Genomic DNA, 18,280 nt, shown 5'->3' with positions numbered 1-18,280 from the left:
TCATTATGGCCTGGAATTATCCTCTGACTTTGGAGTCCAAGGGTCCTTTCTGGGCATGTGTTGTTGTTGTTCAGTCTCTCAGTCATGTCCGACTGTTTGCAACCCATGGCACGCCAGGCTTCTCTGTCCTTCACCATCTCCCGGATCATGCTCAAACGTGTTCGTTGAGTTGGTAATGACATCCAACCATCTCATCCTCTGTTGTCCCCTTCTCTTGCCTTCAATCTTTCCTAGCATCAGGGTATTTTAAAATGAGTCAGCTCTTCACATTAGGTGGCCAAAGTATTGGGGTTTCAACTTCAGTATCAGTCCTGGGCATGTATGCTGAAGCCCACCAATCTTTTATCTCAGGAAAGGCAAGGAGGAGGCTGGCTGCTTGTAAATGTCAAATCTGGAGCCTGTCTACCTCTACCTCAATACGTCTTAATTTGTATTTCTCAAATATTTTGGTTTTTGGATTTTTTACACACTTGAAAATTATCAGGACACCCAAAATAGATTTTATGTAGGATAAATTTTAATAGATGTACATTTGCCATCTTGGAAATTAGAACTGAGAAAAAAATTTAAAGGTATATATAATAATTTACTTAAAATAATTGTGATAAACCTGCCACATATTAATATAAAGATATATTGTATAAAAATTAACTGCATTTTTTAAACAATAATAAAGCTAGTGAATTACATTTTTACAATTTCCTTAATGTCTAGATTGATAGAAGAGAGCTGAATTCTTTTATCTGCTTCTGCTTTTAACATGTTGCTATACTTTGCCCTGTTTGAAGTTTATGAAGAAATTCTTACCTTACAGTACTTTGATAACATTATTTTAATAATCTTTTCAGATCATATTAGATCTTATTCCTAGATACTACACCAAAACTCATTAAGTGGTAGTTTCTTAGAGAAGAGAAGTGGTAAACTGGACTCCATTAAAATTTTTAAAACTTCTGCTCTTTAAAACATGCCATGAGAAGATGAAAAGGCTAGACAAAGACTGAGAGGAAAGAATGAAAATCACAATCTGACAAAAGAGTTGTATTTAGACTCTAGGAGATCTTGAAACTCAATAACAAACCAAACCACTGAATAAAAAATAGAGGATTTGGGCAGATACTTCACTAAAGAAGATAAGCAGATAGCAAGATTGTGGACATATAGAAAATACAAACTAAACCACAATGAAGCAAATCATTCACCATCAGGACATAGTCCTGCTGCAGTTGGCCTGAAAGAGAGAAGAAGCATTTGCTCTTGAGCATGGGAAACTTGAGCCTGATGGATTTGTTCATTATCTTGACTGTGGTGATGGTTTTACAAGTGTATACCTTAGTCAAAACATACCAAACTACATGCCCTAAATATGTGAAGTTTATGATATTTCAATTAAATCTCAGTAGACATATTAAAATTGAAAAAATATTCAAGTGTGCAAATTTAATAACATTCAAAGATATTCATTTTTATTAAGGAAATTTGATTAAGCAAAATTTGATTTTTTTTTTTTTTTTTTGGAGGGGGAGCAGTACATGGCAGTGAAGAATAGTGACTACTTACATGTTTTGGTGTACTGCCTTGACTTGCACTAAGGTACCAGCAATTTTACAGTCTATGATTTCACACCATCAGAGTAAATGTTATCACCTAGAGTTGTTCTAGGATAAATCAGGAAATTTTAAAGAATGTATTCTACACTGGATTATGTCAGCACTCGTTGTTGATGAGCATTATTTATACACACACAAACACACATACAGCTTCAGGAAAAATGTGGAACTGACTCTGGATGATAGAAAAACATCAAGTCCAGGTATACTTCATTCATAAATTCATCCACAGATCAGCTATTAACTTACTGTTTGCAGTTAAATCTGAAATTTTAGAAGTTGCTCTCTTATTAGAAAGTGGCAGTGCCATCATTGGCTTTGCTGATTTTTCACTCAGCAAGCATTCAGTCGTGTCAACAGTACAATGCATTGTCAATCTCTCAGTCATTGTGTATTCTCTCCTGTCAATAAAATAAGATAATTTAATAGCAGACATTTCTCTGACTTCTTCATTTCTAACTTGGAAACAAACAGTGGTTGGCTATTAAGAGATTACCACATTTACTTTATACTATTTCTCTCTTTTAAAAATAATTCTGAATCTTTGGACTTAGTATGGAATTGAAACTTAACTGGCAGAATATACTATTGAAATAAGTTATACTGCATGAGATAACAATTTGGTGAATTATTAACATACCCAAAGCCAAGAGAAATATATAATTTCATAATTGTGCTTTTCATTGGCAATTTTTCACTCTTTCTCGCTTCCACTAACAAGAGAATTTTTTGGTATGTCAGTTTATACATAATTTTTCTATAGTTTTAGTTGTAAGTAGTATCATCTTACAATAAGAAAGTGAGTTTTCTCATCTTTTATTAAGTCAATGATCCACCTTTTAATATAAGTTGCTCAGTTTAATGAAAGAAAATGAAAAAGTGTGGAAGTGCTAAAAATAATAGTTAAAGGATGAGGGGGAAGAGACCCATACTGGTTTAACTTTCCACGGACCTATCTTTAGTCAACTGATCTATTTTGAGGCCTACTTTTCCCCTAACCTTACCCCCCACTTTCTTTCCTCCTGATTCTAAATTTGGAGACTGAGGTTTACTATATAGATTAGTTTTCTTTCCTCACTCCTGCTCCAGAGTGAGCAATTCTAGGCTTCAAGTTTCTTGGCTCTGTTTTATTCATCATCATCCTTTCCTCTCTTTCTTCTAGAAATTTATTGAAATCTTTAATCGTCCAAAGAATCCTTTTCAACAAATGGAGTCATTTCCTTTTGTGTCTGTTTATTGTCATTACATTGTTTCTTTAAAGAACAGGAAGCAAAGGTATATACTCAAGTCATCATTTTGATGCATAAGCTGCATCAATTTAGTTGCATTTCATTTGAATGCTTCTTTAATTCTTATAAATTACAAAAATTACAATTAAGAATTTTAGGGAGCATTTCTCTCAGGGTCACTTGAGATTCTGCCTCTTGGGCTTGAAGTATTAAAAGTTTTCATCGAATAAAACATAACTTTCAATTTTGAGGTTGGGAAAATATTTTTTAGTTGACAATTATGACCAGCCAACAAAGGTACCAGAGCAGATTCCCTTACTTTGCTTGAACTCTACAAGGATTCAGAACCTTGGTACCAGCAGAGGCCTCCTGTGCCCATCCACCTCCCTGGAGTTCAGATGAATTTGGGTGAATCTATCCTGGCTCTAGGATTTACTGTTATTGGTTGATGATACTGTTTTATTAAGTGAGGGAATAGGTTATCCTTGAAACTTAGTTTCAAGAAGAGGTACCTGGGTTATCCTCAATTGAAGGACTAGGTAAATTTTGCTCAGTTTAGGCACTGAGTGGGTTATCCTCAGTGAAGGGAACTGGGAAATCTCAGTTTACATACTGAGTGGTTGTGAGTTAGTCACTCAGTCGTGTCCTACTCTTTGCAACCCCTTGGACCAAGCTCCTCTGTCTGTGGGATTCTCCAGGCAAGAATCCTGTAGCGGGTTGTCATCTCCTTACAACTGAGTGGTTATCCTCGGTTTAAAGATTGGAAAGATCTGAGTATCTAGGGGGTAATACCAACCTGTGAACGTTCCTTGAATTGGCTACCTTAATAGAGTTTGTTGAAATGAAACTAAAATCTTATGAGAGCATTAAAGGAAAACATGGGGGAGAACGCTCTGACAAATCACAGCAAGAATTTTTTGACCCACTTCCTAGAGTAATGAAAATAAAAATAAACAAATGGGACCTAATTAAACTCAAAAGCTTTTGCACAGCAAAGGAAATCATACACAAAATGAAAAGACAGTCCTCACAATGGGGGAAAAAATATTTGTAAATGAAGTGTCTGACAAGGGATCAATCTCCAAAATACACACACATAGTTTATGCAGTTCAGTAAAAAAAAAAAAAAAAAAAAAAAAATCAACCAAAAAAATGGACAGAAGACTTAAATATGCATTTCTCTAAAGAAGATATACAGATGGCCATAAAGCACATGAAAAGATTCTCAATGTCACTAATTATTAGAAAAATGAAAATCAAAACTACAATGAGGTATCACCTCACACTGATGAGAATGGCCATCAACAAAAAAATCTCCAAGCAATAAATGCTGGAGAGAGTGTGGAGAGAAGGGAACCCTAACACATTCTTGGGGGGAATGTAAATTGTTATAGCCTCTATGGAGAGCAGTATGGAAGTTCCTTAAAAAACTAAAAATTGAGTTACCATATGATCCTGCAATTCCACTCCTGGGCATATATCTGGAGAAAACCATAATTCAAAAAGGTACCTGCACCCCAGTGTTCATTGTAGCACTATTTACAATAGCTAGGACTGGAAGCAACCTAAATGTCCATTGACAGAGGAATAGATAAAGAAGCTGTGGGACATACATATATATATTATATATATATAAAATGGAATATTAATCAGCCATAAAAAGAACAAAATAATGTGATTTGCACTAACATGGATGGACCTAGAGATTGCCATACTGAGTGAAGTTAAAGAAAGACAAATATGATATTATATTACTTATATGTGGAATATTAAAAAAATACAAATGAACTTGATTACAAAATAGAAATAAAGTGACAGATGTAGAAAACAAACATGATTATCAACGGAGAAAGAGGGGATAGGAAAAATTGGGAAATCAGGGTTGATACATATACAGTACCATATATAAAATAGATTACCAACAAGGGCCTACCATATAGCAGAGGGAACACTACTCAATACTCTGTAATGACCTATGTGGAAAAAAAAAATCTATAGAAAAGTGAATACAAGTTTATCTTTTTCACTTTACAATACAGCATAAAGTAACATAACAATATAAGACAATTCTACTCCACTAAAGATTTTTTAAAAAGAATTTTAAATGAATACTGGATGCTTGGGGCTAGTGCACTGGGACGACCCAGAGGGATGGTATGGGGAGGGAGGAGGGAGGAGGGTTCAGGATGGGGAACACATGTATAACTGTGGTGGATTCATTTTGATATTTGGCAAAACTAATACAATTATGTAAAGTTTAAAAATAAAATAAAATTAAAAAAAGAAAAAAAAGTAAAAAAAAATAAATAAATGAACTCATCCCATATATATATGTGGAGAGAGAGAGAGAGAGAGATGGATATGCAGAAAATAGCATAAAACATAGAGAGTGTCAATTATTCTCTGTGGAAAAATATAAAACTTCAAAAATGAGTATGGTCACAAATTTAGAAATAATCTGCCTTCTCAAAAGGAATAGCTATTACAATTACAAAATCATAGGCAATACAGTAATGGGCTAACCATAGCTGACAATAAAAATGGATAGGGCTAGAATATTTAAAGCATTTTTTTTTCAGTAATTATATATACTTAGCAGATTGGTACAAATATAAGTATTGGTTTCAGATTTATTTTAAAGACGTATCATATGTAGGGCTTTGGATTTGAGCTGGGTTGGTTGAGGGGCAGGTAGAGCACAGACTGTTGACTATGGACTAAAATGTCTATGACCTCTCTAGAGTGGAGTATCAGGGTTCCAAGTAGAAGTATTTCTAGAAAAAGTGTTCCAGCTGGCACTGTGAAAGCTGCATAGTGAAGCTGTGTCCTACACACTATTCAGTCTCCATGTTGTTTATGGAACACCCCAGTCACCAATGGGAGCTGGATGACTTCCCTGGTGTCATCCAGCTAAGTGGCTAAGACTCCCTACTCCCAATGCAGGGGGCCTAGTTTCCATCCCTTGTGGGGGAACTAGATTCCACATGCTGCAATTACGAGTTCATGATGCAGCTAAAGATTCTACTTGCCACGACTAAAAGATCCTACACGCCAAAACTAAGATCTGGCGTAGACAAGTAAACAAATAAATAATTTAAAAAATGAAACAAACAAACAAAAACCAATGGAAGCTGTGTCTGCCCCCACCCTTCCTAGCAGAAACCAGATGTGTGACTTTAAAAAGCCATCTTAGAATCAGATATTCCAGCTTCAAGTATTTTGGCCCCATCTATACAAGTTACCCTGAGCCATCAGGCTATCCAGATGAGCCCCAGATATTGTAGGCTAAGAAGGTCAGACCCCACTGCCCCCTCTTTGGCTCACAGAGTCCACAGGAATAATAAAATCATTTAGGTCATTTGATTTTGAGGTGGCTTCCAACACACAATATATACTAGGAACACCAGAAACTAGACAAATTGAGTGGCAGTGGCCAAATAATGTTGTATTATCCATCACAGAAAAATGTATACCACTTAGAATTGCATGTAATCAAAATTTTTGCCAATAAAACATTCTCACAAAATGGCAAAGGACATTGGAAGAACATTATTTGCCTATTTAAAGTAAAATAAAATCATCTGAAGCCTTCCCTTTATTCTGTGTAGTAGTATTGATTTTAAAATATTAAAATAATCCTTCAACCAACCACTTTTCAAAAGTGATAGGTCTACACAGCCACATAAAACTGTTTTATTTCACAGTTTACTTCTTAATCTTTTTTCTTTTTTTATTGACCTCCAAAAGCTTCCAGAGGAGACACTTTTGATGTAAAATAAAGTATTTATTCTTTAGAAAATCTATTTTTTCCCCCACATAACAATTTGAAAGAGGATCACTGCTGTAATTTGATGTTACTTTGCACTTTTTCAGAAAAATATTTTAAGTAGATTATTTTGCTAAATCACATCCTGATTAAAATGCATACTTAAATAGATGATATATTGATGGATACAAACAAATTTGATTTAGTAAATCAGTTACTTTATACAAAAATTTTTTTGAGTTCAATTGAAATTCAGGATATTTCTCTATTGAATCAAATGCTTTCTTAATTCGAAGTTGAAAACAAAGGAATGGAAGTTGTGTGGCAATTATCTGACAACAGCTTACAAATAATGTCATTCTGTTTAAATTTAATTTAGAGTACATAAAAAGGGACTTCCCCGGTGGTTCAGTGGTTAAAGTGCAGTGCTTCTAATGCAGGGGGTGCAAGTTCAAACCCTGGTCAGGAAACTAAGATCCCACATTCAACAAAGCAAAACACACACACACACACACACACACACACACACACAGAATATTGACAGCATATAGATTGTGAGTTTTAATTTCAGGATCATTGCTTACGAGAAAGAGAAATACTTTTCAAAGTCAATTCTTACAAATTTCAATCTATAAACTATTTCCAAAATCACCTTCTATCTATGGTGAAAAGAAATACAAACTCATTTTCTTTTTCCTCCTACTAAATCTTGATAGCCTTGGAGATGTGGTTCCTTAAACCTAAAGCAAGGGTTTCTGTGGTGGCTCAAGGGTAAAGAACCCTCCTACCAATATAGGAGACTCAAGAGACATGGATTCAATCCCTGGGTCTGGAAGATCCCCTGGAGGAGGAAATGGCAACCTACTCCAGTATTCTTGCCTGGCAAATTCCATGGACAGAGAAGCCTGGCAAGCTGCAGTCCATGGGGTTGTAAAGAATCAAAAAAGACTAAAGGATTAAATAACACAACAACAAACCTCAGGCAGGCACTGGCAAAAGGGGAGGGAAGCCCTGGACCTACCAATTTAATGCAGCCTATCTTTAGAAAAAAAAAAAAAAAATTCCTACATACGTACATCTTATTAAACCAGTTAATCCTAAAGGAAATCAACCCTGAATATTCATTGGAAGGACTGATGCTAAAGCTGAAGCTCCAGTACTTTGACTACTTGATGTGAAGAGCAGACTTCTTGGAAAAGACCCTGATACTGGGAAAGATTGAAGGCAGGAGGAGAAGGGGACAACAGAGATGAGATAACTGGATGGCATCGCTGACTTAATGGACATGAGTCTGAGCAAATAGGATATGGTGAAGGACAGGGAAGCCTGGTGTGCTGCAGTCCATGGGGTTGCAAAGAGTTGGACATGACTTACTGACTGAACAGCAACAAGGCCCACATATGGCTGTTTTGAAGTAATAAAAGGCTGAGAAATGAATATGTGTTCAAAGCACATAGCAGAGAACTATTACAAAGTACTTTATTTACATAGTATTAAAGATATTAATGATACTTTAATAGCTAAAATTAAGATCTAGATCCTGGCACTTAAAATAATCCTGGTAAGGACATAAAAGTTGAAATCTGCATTTCAAAAACTACTTGCAAAATAAATATGTAAATATTGTTTATTATTTTTTATTGAAATCCCCATGAAAAAGACATGCAAGGTGGATAAATAAAGGAAGATGGTCCCCTAGAGCTGCACTGAAGTAATTTCTCTGCATGGAAGTTACTTCCTGGTGAGAGACTCTAGGTTCATATTAAAGAACATGGAACACGTACATTAAAGGACAGCATAGGGGTCTTTGCTTGGCTCACTCTTCTAGATGGTAGTCAAATACACTGCTCCTCATCTGGAGTTATTTTACTTACCTCTGAGTAATATGTTTCATTTCTTAAATGAAAGAGCAAGAGAAATTCAAGAAACTAATTATCAAACAGATCAAAACCAAAATGCAGAAACCCCAAGTTGAAATTTAAACACAAATGAATTAAGTGTGTTTTTTTAAGCTGAATAGTTTTTATTTTTGACACTCATTCCCTCAGTCTCTATTAACTGCTCACTCTTTTCAATCTTTTCCTGAAATATTTTCCAAAACATTTCCCATTATTTTACTTTTATTTTTGCTTTCCTTTTTTTACTATATTTCCCCCTTATGGTCAAGCATATTGTGTAATTTTCTGTGACACTCAGCAGGTTCATGACCACTAGAAGAGTATTTGATCAAATCCAAGCTTATGGCTAAAGTTTGTTGAAGGTCACAGGAAGAAATCTAAAGAGAAGAAAATAGAGAAAGAAAAACATAATTGCAAGGCAAACTGGAATACTGTAGGATGGCTATAAAGTGAAAATGGCCTTGGTTCAAAGCTGTGCAAACCCCAAAATACATGTTTCTTTATTATTTACTCCTATGACTGCCCCTCATCACAATAAACTTCGTTTTGAAACAAAATTTATATCAAATAAAATATTTCAATTTTATTTTTAAATTTTTATGAGTTTGATAGATGTGTACACCTGCACTACACAGTTAAGATGAATAAATTTCCATAATGCCAGAAAGTTCCCCTGTCAACTTTCACTGTTTTGTACTTAAGTTGACTGTTTGTCTCTCTTCCTAAAGTGGATAAAAACTCTTTGAGGGAAGGCAGTATATTTGTTAATGATTATTCCACATCACAAAGTATAGTGTCTAAATCAAAGTAAGTGACAAATACTCATATGCAACATTAATGACCAATATGAGGGAGACTAAATAGATGATGCGGAAGATGACAGGGTGGTAACTTTTATGGAAATGATATCAATTGAGACTGAACATACTATATGTAAAAATACAACTTTTATTACATGGCACAAAGAAAGAATATCATTAATTTTTGGTTGTATGTGATTGTAATTGAATTTTTCTTGCAATAACCTAACTAAAACAATTGATTAGGTCTTATATTAATTAGGTCTTATATTAATCAGGGATTGCAAGTGACAGAAAAATATTCCTAAATAATTATCAAAATAAATAAATTATTAATAAATGTATCCAGGAAAAAAATGTAGTAACATTTTCACTTGACCAAAAAAATGATTCAAAACTCACTAGGATTTTCTTTCTCTATTTTGTTTCCTCTTCAAACCCTCATCCCCATCCAGTATGAAGGACATACAGTTTGCAGAATTCAGAGATCAAGCTTTAAAGCCAATAGCATCGAAAATAAAAGTGGTTTCTTTACTTTGAGTCAGTTTAAAATACATTGAGGCCATGAACTGATATGATTGGTTTAAGTTAAAAGCATTCTTATTACTATGCCTCTAGCTCACAATAACTTTTTATTAAGAAATCATGACAGAAAGACAAAAGAATTCGTTCAAGATTTCTTCAAAATCATGTCTTCTTAAGTTAAATTAGAGTTAATATAAAATTAAGTTGTTTGGAAATCTTCATTTTTAACTAGAACATGACTTATTTGAGAAAAAAAATCATAGGCATTACTGTAACTCAAAATACGCAGTATATCTCTTTTAGAGAAGAAGGCACTTTGTACCTGAGGGTAATAGAACTTTTATTCTAGGTTTTATATATATATATATATAAAATTTTATATATATATATATATAAAATATCAGGACACGGTGTGAAGAGAACAGAGTGCCTCTAGAACAGACTAATAGAAAGGCAGGGGAAAAATCAGATCAGATCTAGTGGGACTAAGGAGAATGGTTTTGTAAAAGAAGTGACCTCCATGAGAGCAACCAGATGGTCCAATGAACACCGAGAAATACACGTAGCTAACCCCATCATGGTACCCAAAATTTTAAATAATAGTAACTTTGGGGGTGATAGAATTTTCAAGTCATGGGCATAACATCACAGGATATTCCTATTAAAAGACTGAAAGTCGTCCGAATAATGCCTCCTACTGGAGCTTTCTGAACCTGCTGTATCAATGCCCTCTATAGTCACCTCCACGTTGAGTCTAGGTTTGGCCGTGTGACTTGCTGTGGCCAACAGGACAAGAAGAAATTTAACACAAGCAGAGACATAAAAAACTCTTGTACACTGGAGCTTAAACTACACACACTTCCCACATGTGAAGAAGCCCAGCTAATAAGCTACAGACATGTGTCTTAGATGACAGGTAGCATTAACCACCTTGTGTGCAGAGAGGCGACATGGCCTCAAATGAATGACTGAAGCCACGTGATATCTCCCATTGAGAACAACCATGGCAACCTCCACTTGAGTCCAGGCCAAATTTCTGAGCCACAGAATCATGAGAAAATGTTTATAATAATTTAATAATAATTTTAAGCCAATAATTGTTGGTGTGTGTGTGTGTGTGTGTGCGTGCTGTGCTTGTTGTGCTTAGTTGGTCAGCCATGTCCGACTCTTGGTGACTCTGTCCATGGGGATTCTCCAGGCAAGAATACTGGAATGGGTTGCCATGCCCTCTTCCAGGGGATCTTCCCCAGCCTGGGATCGAACCCAGGCAGATTCTTTACCTTCTGACCATCAGGGAAGTCTAGGAATACTAGAGTGGCTAGCCTATCCCTTCGCCAGGGGATCTTTCTGATCTAGGAATCGAACTGGGGTCTCCTGCATGCCAGGCAGATTCTTTACCAGCTGAGCTGTGTGTGTGGAATTACAGATAAATATTTGATTTGTGTTTCTCTGATGGCTTGGTGGTAAAGAATCTGCCTGCCAATTCAGGAGATGCAGTTTCAATACCTAGGTCAGGAAGATCCCTTAGAGAAGGAAATGGCTACCCACTCCAGTATTCTTGCCTGGATAATTCCATTGACAGAGGAGGCTGGTGGGCTACTATCCATGAGCTCACAAAAAGTTGAACAAAACAGAGCAACTAAATAACAAGAGCAACATAGAAACAGTACCTTGAAATGGAGCACTGTCACAGCAAAAGCCTAAAATGATGTGGCATTGTCAAGGAATATAAGGAGATTGATAATAGAGGAGAAAACCAGGAGGAGGCCTGAGTCAGTTTGGAGGAATTGCAAACAAATTGCTACTATTTCTGTAAAAGTGGTGAAGAAAGGGCTGCTGGAGGGGCATGGGGTTTGAGGACCAATATATGCTGAGATAGAATAATTAGCCAGCATGAAAGAGCCTTGAAAAATCACTGTATCTAATGAATTGTTGGATCTGGCTAAGGACATGTCCTGGCAGTTTTTGCAAGTATCATCTGGCCTCTTTCAGCTGAGTTTCCTAAGGTATGAGGACAAAGAGGAGAGACAAAAAGGAACCCTTCATTTTGCAAGCATTTTAGAGGAAAAATAGAAGTGACTCATTGGTTTGGAAAATAAAGCATTTACATTTTCAGTCTATCTGGCAAAAATCCTTAAAGCAGTAAGTTGCTTCAAGGGAAAGATCAGCAAAGTTGTGGTAGAAGGCCTTTTCTTAAAATCTCAGAGTGGTTTAAGGGTATGCCAAAAGATTTGTTCAGCTTGACAAAGATGGATTAAAATATCATATTAACATTGTTACACAGTAGCCTAACATCCAGAAGGAGATAGAGGTATATTATGAAATGAATGACTTCAGGGGCACAAAGTAAGTTCTCCAAAATATCCCAGGAAATTCATAAAGGTCTCTAAATAAGTGTACTACTAAAAACCCTGACAGCTTGGATGGAGAAGCAGGAACTGAGAGGATTCAAAATTAAATGAGGCCTCTTGGCCCTACTTTTGAAGTGCATTTTGAGAAGGAATGCTTTGCCAAAAGCATGGACTATTTCTTTTTTGTTTGTGTTTGTTTTTTAAAGTTTTTTTTTAATTGAAGCATAGTTGATTTACAATATTAGTTTCAGATGTACAATATATTCATTCAATATTTTTATATAGTCCTTTTATAGATATAAAATATTAACTATATTCCTGTGCTGTAACAATATATCCTTTTCACTTATTTCTTTTATTCACAGTAGTCTTTACCTGTTAATTCCCTACCCTAACTTTGCCTCTCCCCTCTTCCCTTTTCTAGGAGTACCTGCTATTTTGCTCTCTTTTTCTGTGAGTTTGTTTCTGTTTTGTTATATTGCTTCATCTGTTTTATTTTTTAAGGGAGGGTAATCTAAAGGGTGGAGCCAAGAACTACAGAGAAAATCAGCATAAGGAGCTGTGTCCAGGGAGGAAAACTGAAGTCTACTCAGAGACCAGTCCTTGCCCCTAGAATAGGGTCCAGACACAGGTGTCTGGATTTCAGAAGTTCTCTGGACCAGTTATTATGCTGTCTCTCCTACATTAAATGGGCCTCTGTATTAATTTTCAATTGCTACACTGTACATTACCACAAACTCACTGCCTAAAATAACAAAACTTATTGTCTCATTGTATCTGGGGGTTAGGAATCTGGGTACCATTTGCTGAGCCCTCTGCTGAGAGTCTCCTGAGGCTAAATTCAAGGTGTCAGCCAGGGCTGTGACCTCTTGTGTTACCTCTTCCAAGATCACTGTTAGCAGAATTCAGTTTTCCATGGCTGCAGGATGAAGGACCTCAGCTTCTAAAGAACACTCGTCATCCCAGGTTTCATGGTTCTCTTTACAAACTGGTAGTTTGCTTCCTCTGAGGTCAACAGGAGCAGAAATCTCTGATACTTCACCTCTTTTTAAAATGCTCACCTGGTTAGGTCAGATCCACTTAGTATAATTGCCTTTTTGAATAACTACAGATGAGAAAATTGTTAATCTAATGGTAAGAAAAAGTGAAAAACCTGCTTAAAACTCGTCATTAAAAAAACTTAGGTCATGGCATCCAGTCCCATCAGTTTGTGGCAAATAGATGGGGGAAAAGTGGAAGCAGTGACAGATTTTCTCCTCTGGGGCTCCAAAATCACTGTGGATGGTGACTTCAGCCATGAAATTGGAAGACGTTTGCTTCTTGAAAGGAACATTACAACAAATCTAGACAGCATATTAGAAAGCAAAAACATCACTTTGCCCAGAAAGGTCTGTATAGTCAAAGCTATGGTCTTTCCAGTAGTCATTTACAGATGTGAGAGTTGAACCATAAAGAAGGCTGAGTGCCAAAGAATTGATGCTTTTGATCTGTGATGTTGGAGAAGACTCTTGAGTCCCTTGGACAGCAAAGAGATTCAACCAGTCCATCCTAAAGGAAATCAAACCTGAATATTCATTGGAATGACTGATGCTGAAGCTGAAGCTCCAATACTTTAGCAAACTGATGTGAGCAACTGACTCACTGGAAAAGATCCTGCTGCTGGGAAAGATTGAGAGTGGGAGGAGAAGGGGTAAATGGAGGATAAGGTGGTTGGATGGCATCGGCAATTCAATGGACATGAACTTGGGCAACCTCCAGGAGACAGTGATGGTCAGCAAGGCCTGGCATGCTGCAGTCTATGGCATTGCAAAGAGTCAGACACAACTTAGTGATTGAACTGCAATATCAGCAACAATTGTAAGAAAGATATTCTATCATATTAACTGTTCATCTACACTCAGGGAACATATTCCAGGAAGAGAGAATCTTGAGGGCATTTAGAATTCTGCCTACCATATCAAGATTGTGGGCTGAATAATCTGTTGTTTAAAGTTTTTTTTGTGTATGTGTGTTTTTTGTTTTTTGTTTTTTTGATGTCGACCATTTTCAAAGCTGTTATTGAATTTGTTACAATATTGCTTCTGTTTTATGTTTTGAGTTTTTCTTGTGTGTGTGTGAAGAGGCATATAGGATCTTAGCTCTCTGACCACGGATTGAACCTGCACTCTCCTGCATTGGAAGGCAGACTTAACCACTGGACCAGCAGGGAAGTCCCCTGTTGCTGTTCAACTCAGAGGTCTGTGAATGAAGTTTGGGACCTCAGAATAGCTTCATTTACTCATATCCACGCGATGTGCTCACAAATTTTGGATTTTGAGCCTGATGCCATAATTACATAAGATTCTGGAGATCTTGGCAGAAGGTATGCATGTTGGACATGAAGGGTTATGAATCACTGGGTTCAGTGGAACACTGTGATGGATCGTTACAGTAAGACTGCTCCACAGTACATCACACTTCTCTGTATACATGCAATTGTGAAATTTCTTTCTATTTGCACTGAATTTGCCTTGCTTTGGCCAACAAATCCACAGGAAATGTCACACACAGAGCTGGAAAGTTCTTGTTCTTCAAGCTAAAAATCAAAACGACTGTAATCTCAACTCAGGCTAAATGCTTGCCAGCAGGTTTGCTTTCCACAGTGATATGGATTAGTGAATCTGAATCATGTACATCATTTATATTCTCAGATTAAGCACATAAGAAATTTTTATAAATAATGAGAAACAATTTTTTATAAATAATGTCTCACTGTTGGACAAGAGAATTTTATATATATATATACACACACACACACATATATATATATGAAATGCTAGAAGAAACTTGTGCTAATTGTATTGGAATTGGAGGATTTTAATATGTATCTCAGGTTTTACATGCATATATATAGGTTGGTAGATGAATGGATGAATACATACATAGATACACGAATATAATAATAAACTCCTGTCTGCTGATGGTGTATAGAAGTAATGAAACCCAGAAGCAATGAAAATACTAGTACCCAGATCTTGATTCTAATTACTTTTCTCCCTTACAGGAAACAGAGAGTCTTATAGAGAATTTGTTACTCTAATGAGTAGAACCAGGACAATGTAAACTTAGCCTGGAATATCTTGCTATGGGGGAAAAAAAAGAACTGCTCAAAGATGGATGGATACTGATCTAAAGGTAATAGGAGCCTGATTGAACTTCTCATTGTTAAAAAAAAAAAAAAAAGCTATTATTTTTTTCACCCTATGCTTAGGATGTCAATTCCAATAATAGAGAAACACCTCATATAAAACACTAATTAGGAAAAGAAAAATAAAACCTCAACAATATGACTGATTCTTAACATTGAAAAAGGCAAACACTGAGGTCCTGTGGGCAGGTGCAAAGTTTTGTTTGCAGCACCTTTTCAAAATGTTGAAATATAATGGTGAAATAAACTGAAGAAACTTTCTTCTAAATAAAATGAAAATGAACAAATTACCTATGCTCTTCAGAAACGATTCATTATTTGATCTAAATGATAATAACAGCTAAAACTTACATTATACTGCTCAAAGCACCTCATGTACAATAACTTCATTCCAACACTAATCCTTCTGTTTAATACTATTATTTTCTCAAATGAGGAGACTGACACACTGTAATTTTTCATACACCTGCAGCTAGTTAATGGTAGAACTGGAATTTAAACCAAGGCAAACTCACCCATAATGTTAAGACTCTTAACCACTACTCTGTTTAAATTTTAACTAACTGTAATTACTATGTTAATAATTTAATTAGCATGATAACATCTTCCAAAATTATCCATTGTCAGTTATTTTTCTCCTGAAAATTCTCAATACAGAAATCTCTGCACCTTTAAAAATGAAATATGCCAGAATCCTTACTTATTATGACCCAGTTTGCTTCTCTATTATGCATTTTGGGAATCCATTAAAGCTCCTCTTAAAAAAATGAATAAAGACCTCATAATAGGCAAAGGTTACCTCTGTTTTTATCCTCTGAATAAATTATTATTTAACTGAACTTTTTAATGTCCCCAATGTGATTCATCTGTTTTCATTAAATGCAGTCATTACTCTGGTAACAACATTTATAAACCAAAGTTTTAAATAAGCTAAATTATATTTAATTGTATATTCTTCCATCAAATGTTGAAAACTTCTAAAGACATTTTAGTACAAAATACAGTTTAATTTTCTTCCAAATAAACAAAGGTAGTTTTAAAATAATATAATTCTGCTGCTGCCTATTATATACATATTCTGAAGACATATTGCTTGATATTGATCTCTGCAACATTTGAACTGAAATAGTTATAATGTACATGTACATTGTATATAAAATGAATACAATTTATATATACAAACATGTATGTATCAGTTCAGTTCACTCAGTCGTGTCCGATTCTTTGCGATCCCATGAACTGTGGCATGCCAGGCCTCCCTGTCCATCACCAACTCCCGGAGTTTACGCAAACTCATATCCACTGAGTCGGTGATGCCATCCAACCATCTCATCCTCTGTCATCCCCTTCTCCTCCTGCCTTCATTCTTTCCCAGCATCAGGGTCCTTTCAAATGCATCAGGTGGCCAAAGTATTGGAGTTTCAGCTTCAGTATCAGTCCTTCCAATGAATATTCAAGAGTGATTTCCTTTAGGATGGACTAATTGGATCTCTTGCAATCCAAGGGACTCTCAAGAGTTGACTCCAACATCACAATTCAAAAGCATCAATTCTTCTGTGCTCAACTTTCTTTACAGTCCAACTCTCACATCCATACATGACTACTGGAATTTTTTTTTTTTTTTTTTTACCAACCATGATAAAGAGTTTATTAAAAGGAAGAAGAAAAAAAAACAGAAATGTACACTTTTGTTCTTTGCTTGTTTTAGGAAATTTGATCAAGCTGCAAGGACACGTCTGGGCGCAGCTATGTACATCCTCGCGTGGGGCCATCAGGCAGTGAAGATGGCGGGGCCTCTCATGGCTCCGTGCCGTGTCGTCCGGCCCCGGGCACTGCTCGTCGAAGCCGCTGTCACTCAGGCTTCGGTCCCGTGGAAACGTCCCCAGCTCTGTCCGAGGGGGTGCGCCCCCTTCCCCTGGAGCCCACCAGCCCTGTCCCCGTGAGCCGGGAGCCTGGCCCCTCCGAGGACTGCAGGGCACAGGATGGGCGAGAGCCACCTGGCCCAGCAGGCAGCTCTGAGCTCCGGCAGCAGACTGAAGCTGGAGAACGCCGTCACTGCTGCCCTGATTTCTTTTCCTTCTGGAAGCTGAAGCTTGTACGTCTGTTCAGTTTTCTTTGTTTTTGAGCGAAATAGTCAGCCCGGGCAGTGCTTGCTCGCGATTCCAGTATGTAGTTAACCTTGAGCACGATTTCATTGACGGTAGCGGCGTCAGATTCGAAGTAGAGGTGTTTATAGTCGTGATTGCTTAGATACGTGAGTTTAAATATTGCGTGACTGGGGCTTTTTTCTTCTGCAAGGTCACAGGCACAGAGCAGGTCAGAATCGATCGAGATGGGCTTCTGCTTAATCCAGAACTTGGTGCTGGCTTTCTGACTCGTGACAGGGTCTATCTCCACTTTGTCTCCAGAGATACTGGAGATACTGGAAAAACCATAGCTTTGACTAGACAGACCTTTGACTAGATGGACCTTTTTTGTAAGGAAAAGGGCAACTCTTTCTAGAGACATTTGCATCATCCAGAGCCTTTATAACTTTCAGTCACAATGTCTGTCTTTTAATTTAACAAATTGCCAAGCAAACTAAAGTAACAAACAAAGCTAACAACGAAAACTACCAAGAGAAATTTACCACTTACTGATTCAATATGAGACTCACATATTCAAGTTATCAAAGACTTTAAAAATGCTGTAATTAACAAGTTCAAGGAAATAAAACCTACAATTGACAAACTAGGTACAAGTTTAGAGCCTTTCTCCAAAGAATTGGAATCCGTAAGAAAGTCAAACAGTATTTCTAAAACTAGAAAATAAAAAACCAAAAATTAAGAATGAATTAGATGGTTTTTAAGATTTCATCCTAAAATGTGAACACAACAGCCAATTCAGAAAGTTCTACTTATTCAAATATTTTTCA

General features: G+C 36.4%; 1 long non-coding RNA gene across 5 annotated transcripts in view; it reads right to left on the bottom strand.

Annotated features, from left to right (window-relative positions):
- LOC147356979 (uncharacterized) overlaps window positions 1-18,280 on the bottom strand; it is a 383,508-nt gene that overhangs the window by 254,664 nt on the left and 110,564 nt on the right. Inside the window, exon 2 of one of the 5 annotated variants that reach the window (XR_015143699.1) lies at window positions 1,860-2,011. The exons of the other annotated variants lie outside the window; for them this stretch is intronic. This is a non-coding gene — a long non-coding RNA (uncharacterized LOC147356979). The remainder of the gene's footprint in view (window positions 1-1,859; window positions 2,012-18,280) is intronic. 5 annotated transcript variants of the gene reach the window in all.

The sequence above is a fragment of the Bos grunniens genome, chromosome 16 (genome assembly GCF_055505025.1).
Source record: "Bos grunniens cultivar Pamir isolate PY7600 chromosome 16, Bosgru_T2T1.0, whole genome shotgun sequence".
In the NCBI taxonomy this organism is placed as follows: domain Eukaryota; kingdom Metazoa; phylum Chordata; class Mammalia; order Artiodactyla; family Bovidae; genus Bos; species Bos grunniens.
This window is presented reverse-complemented; position numbering and strand designations above follow the sequence as displayed.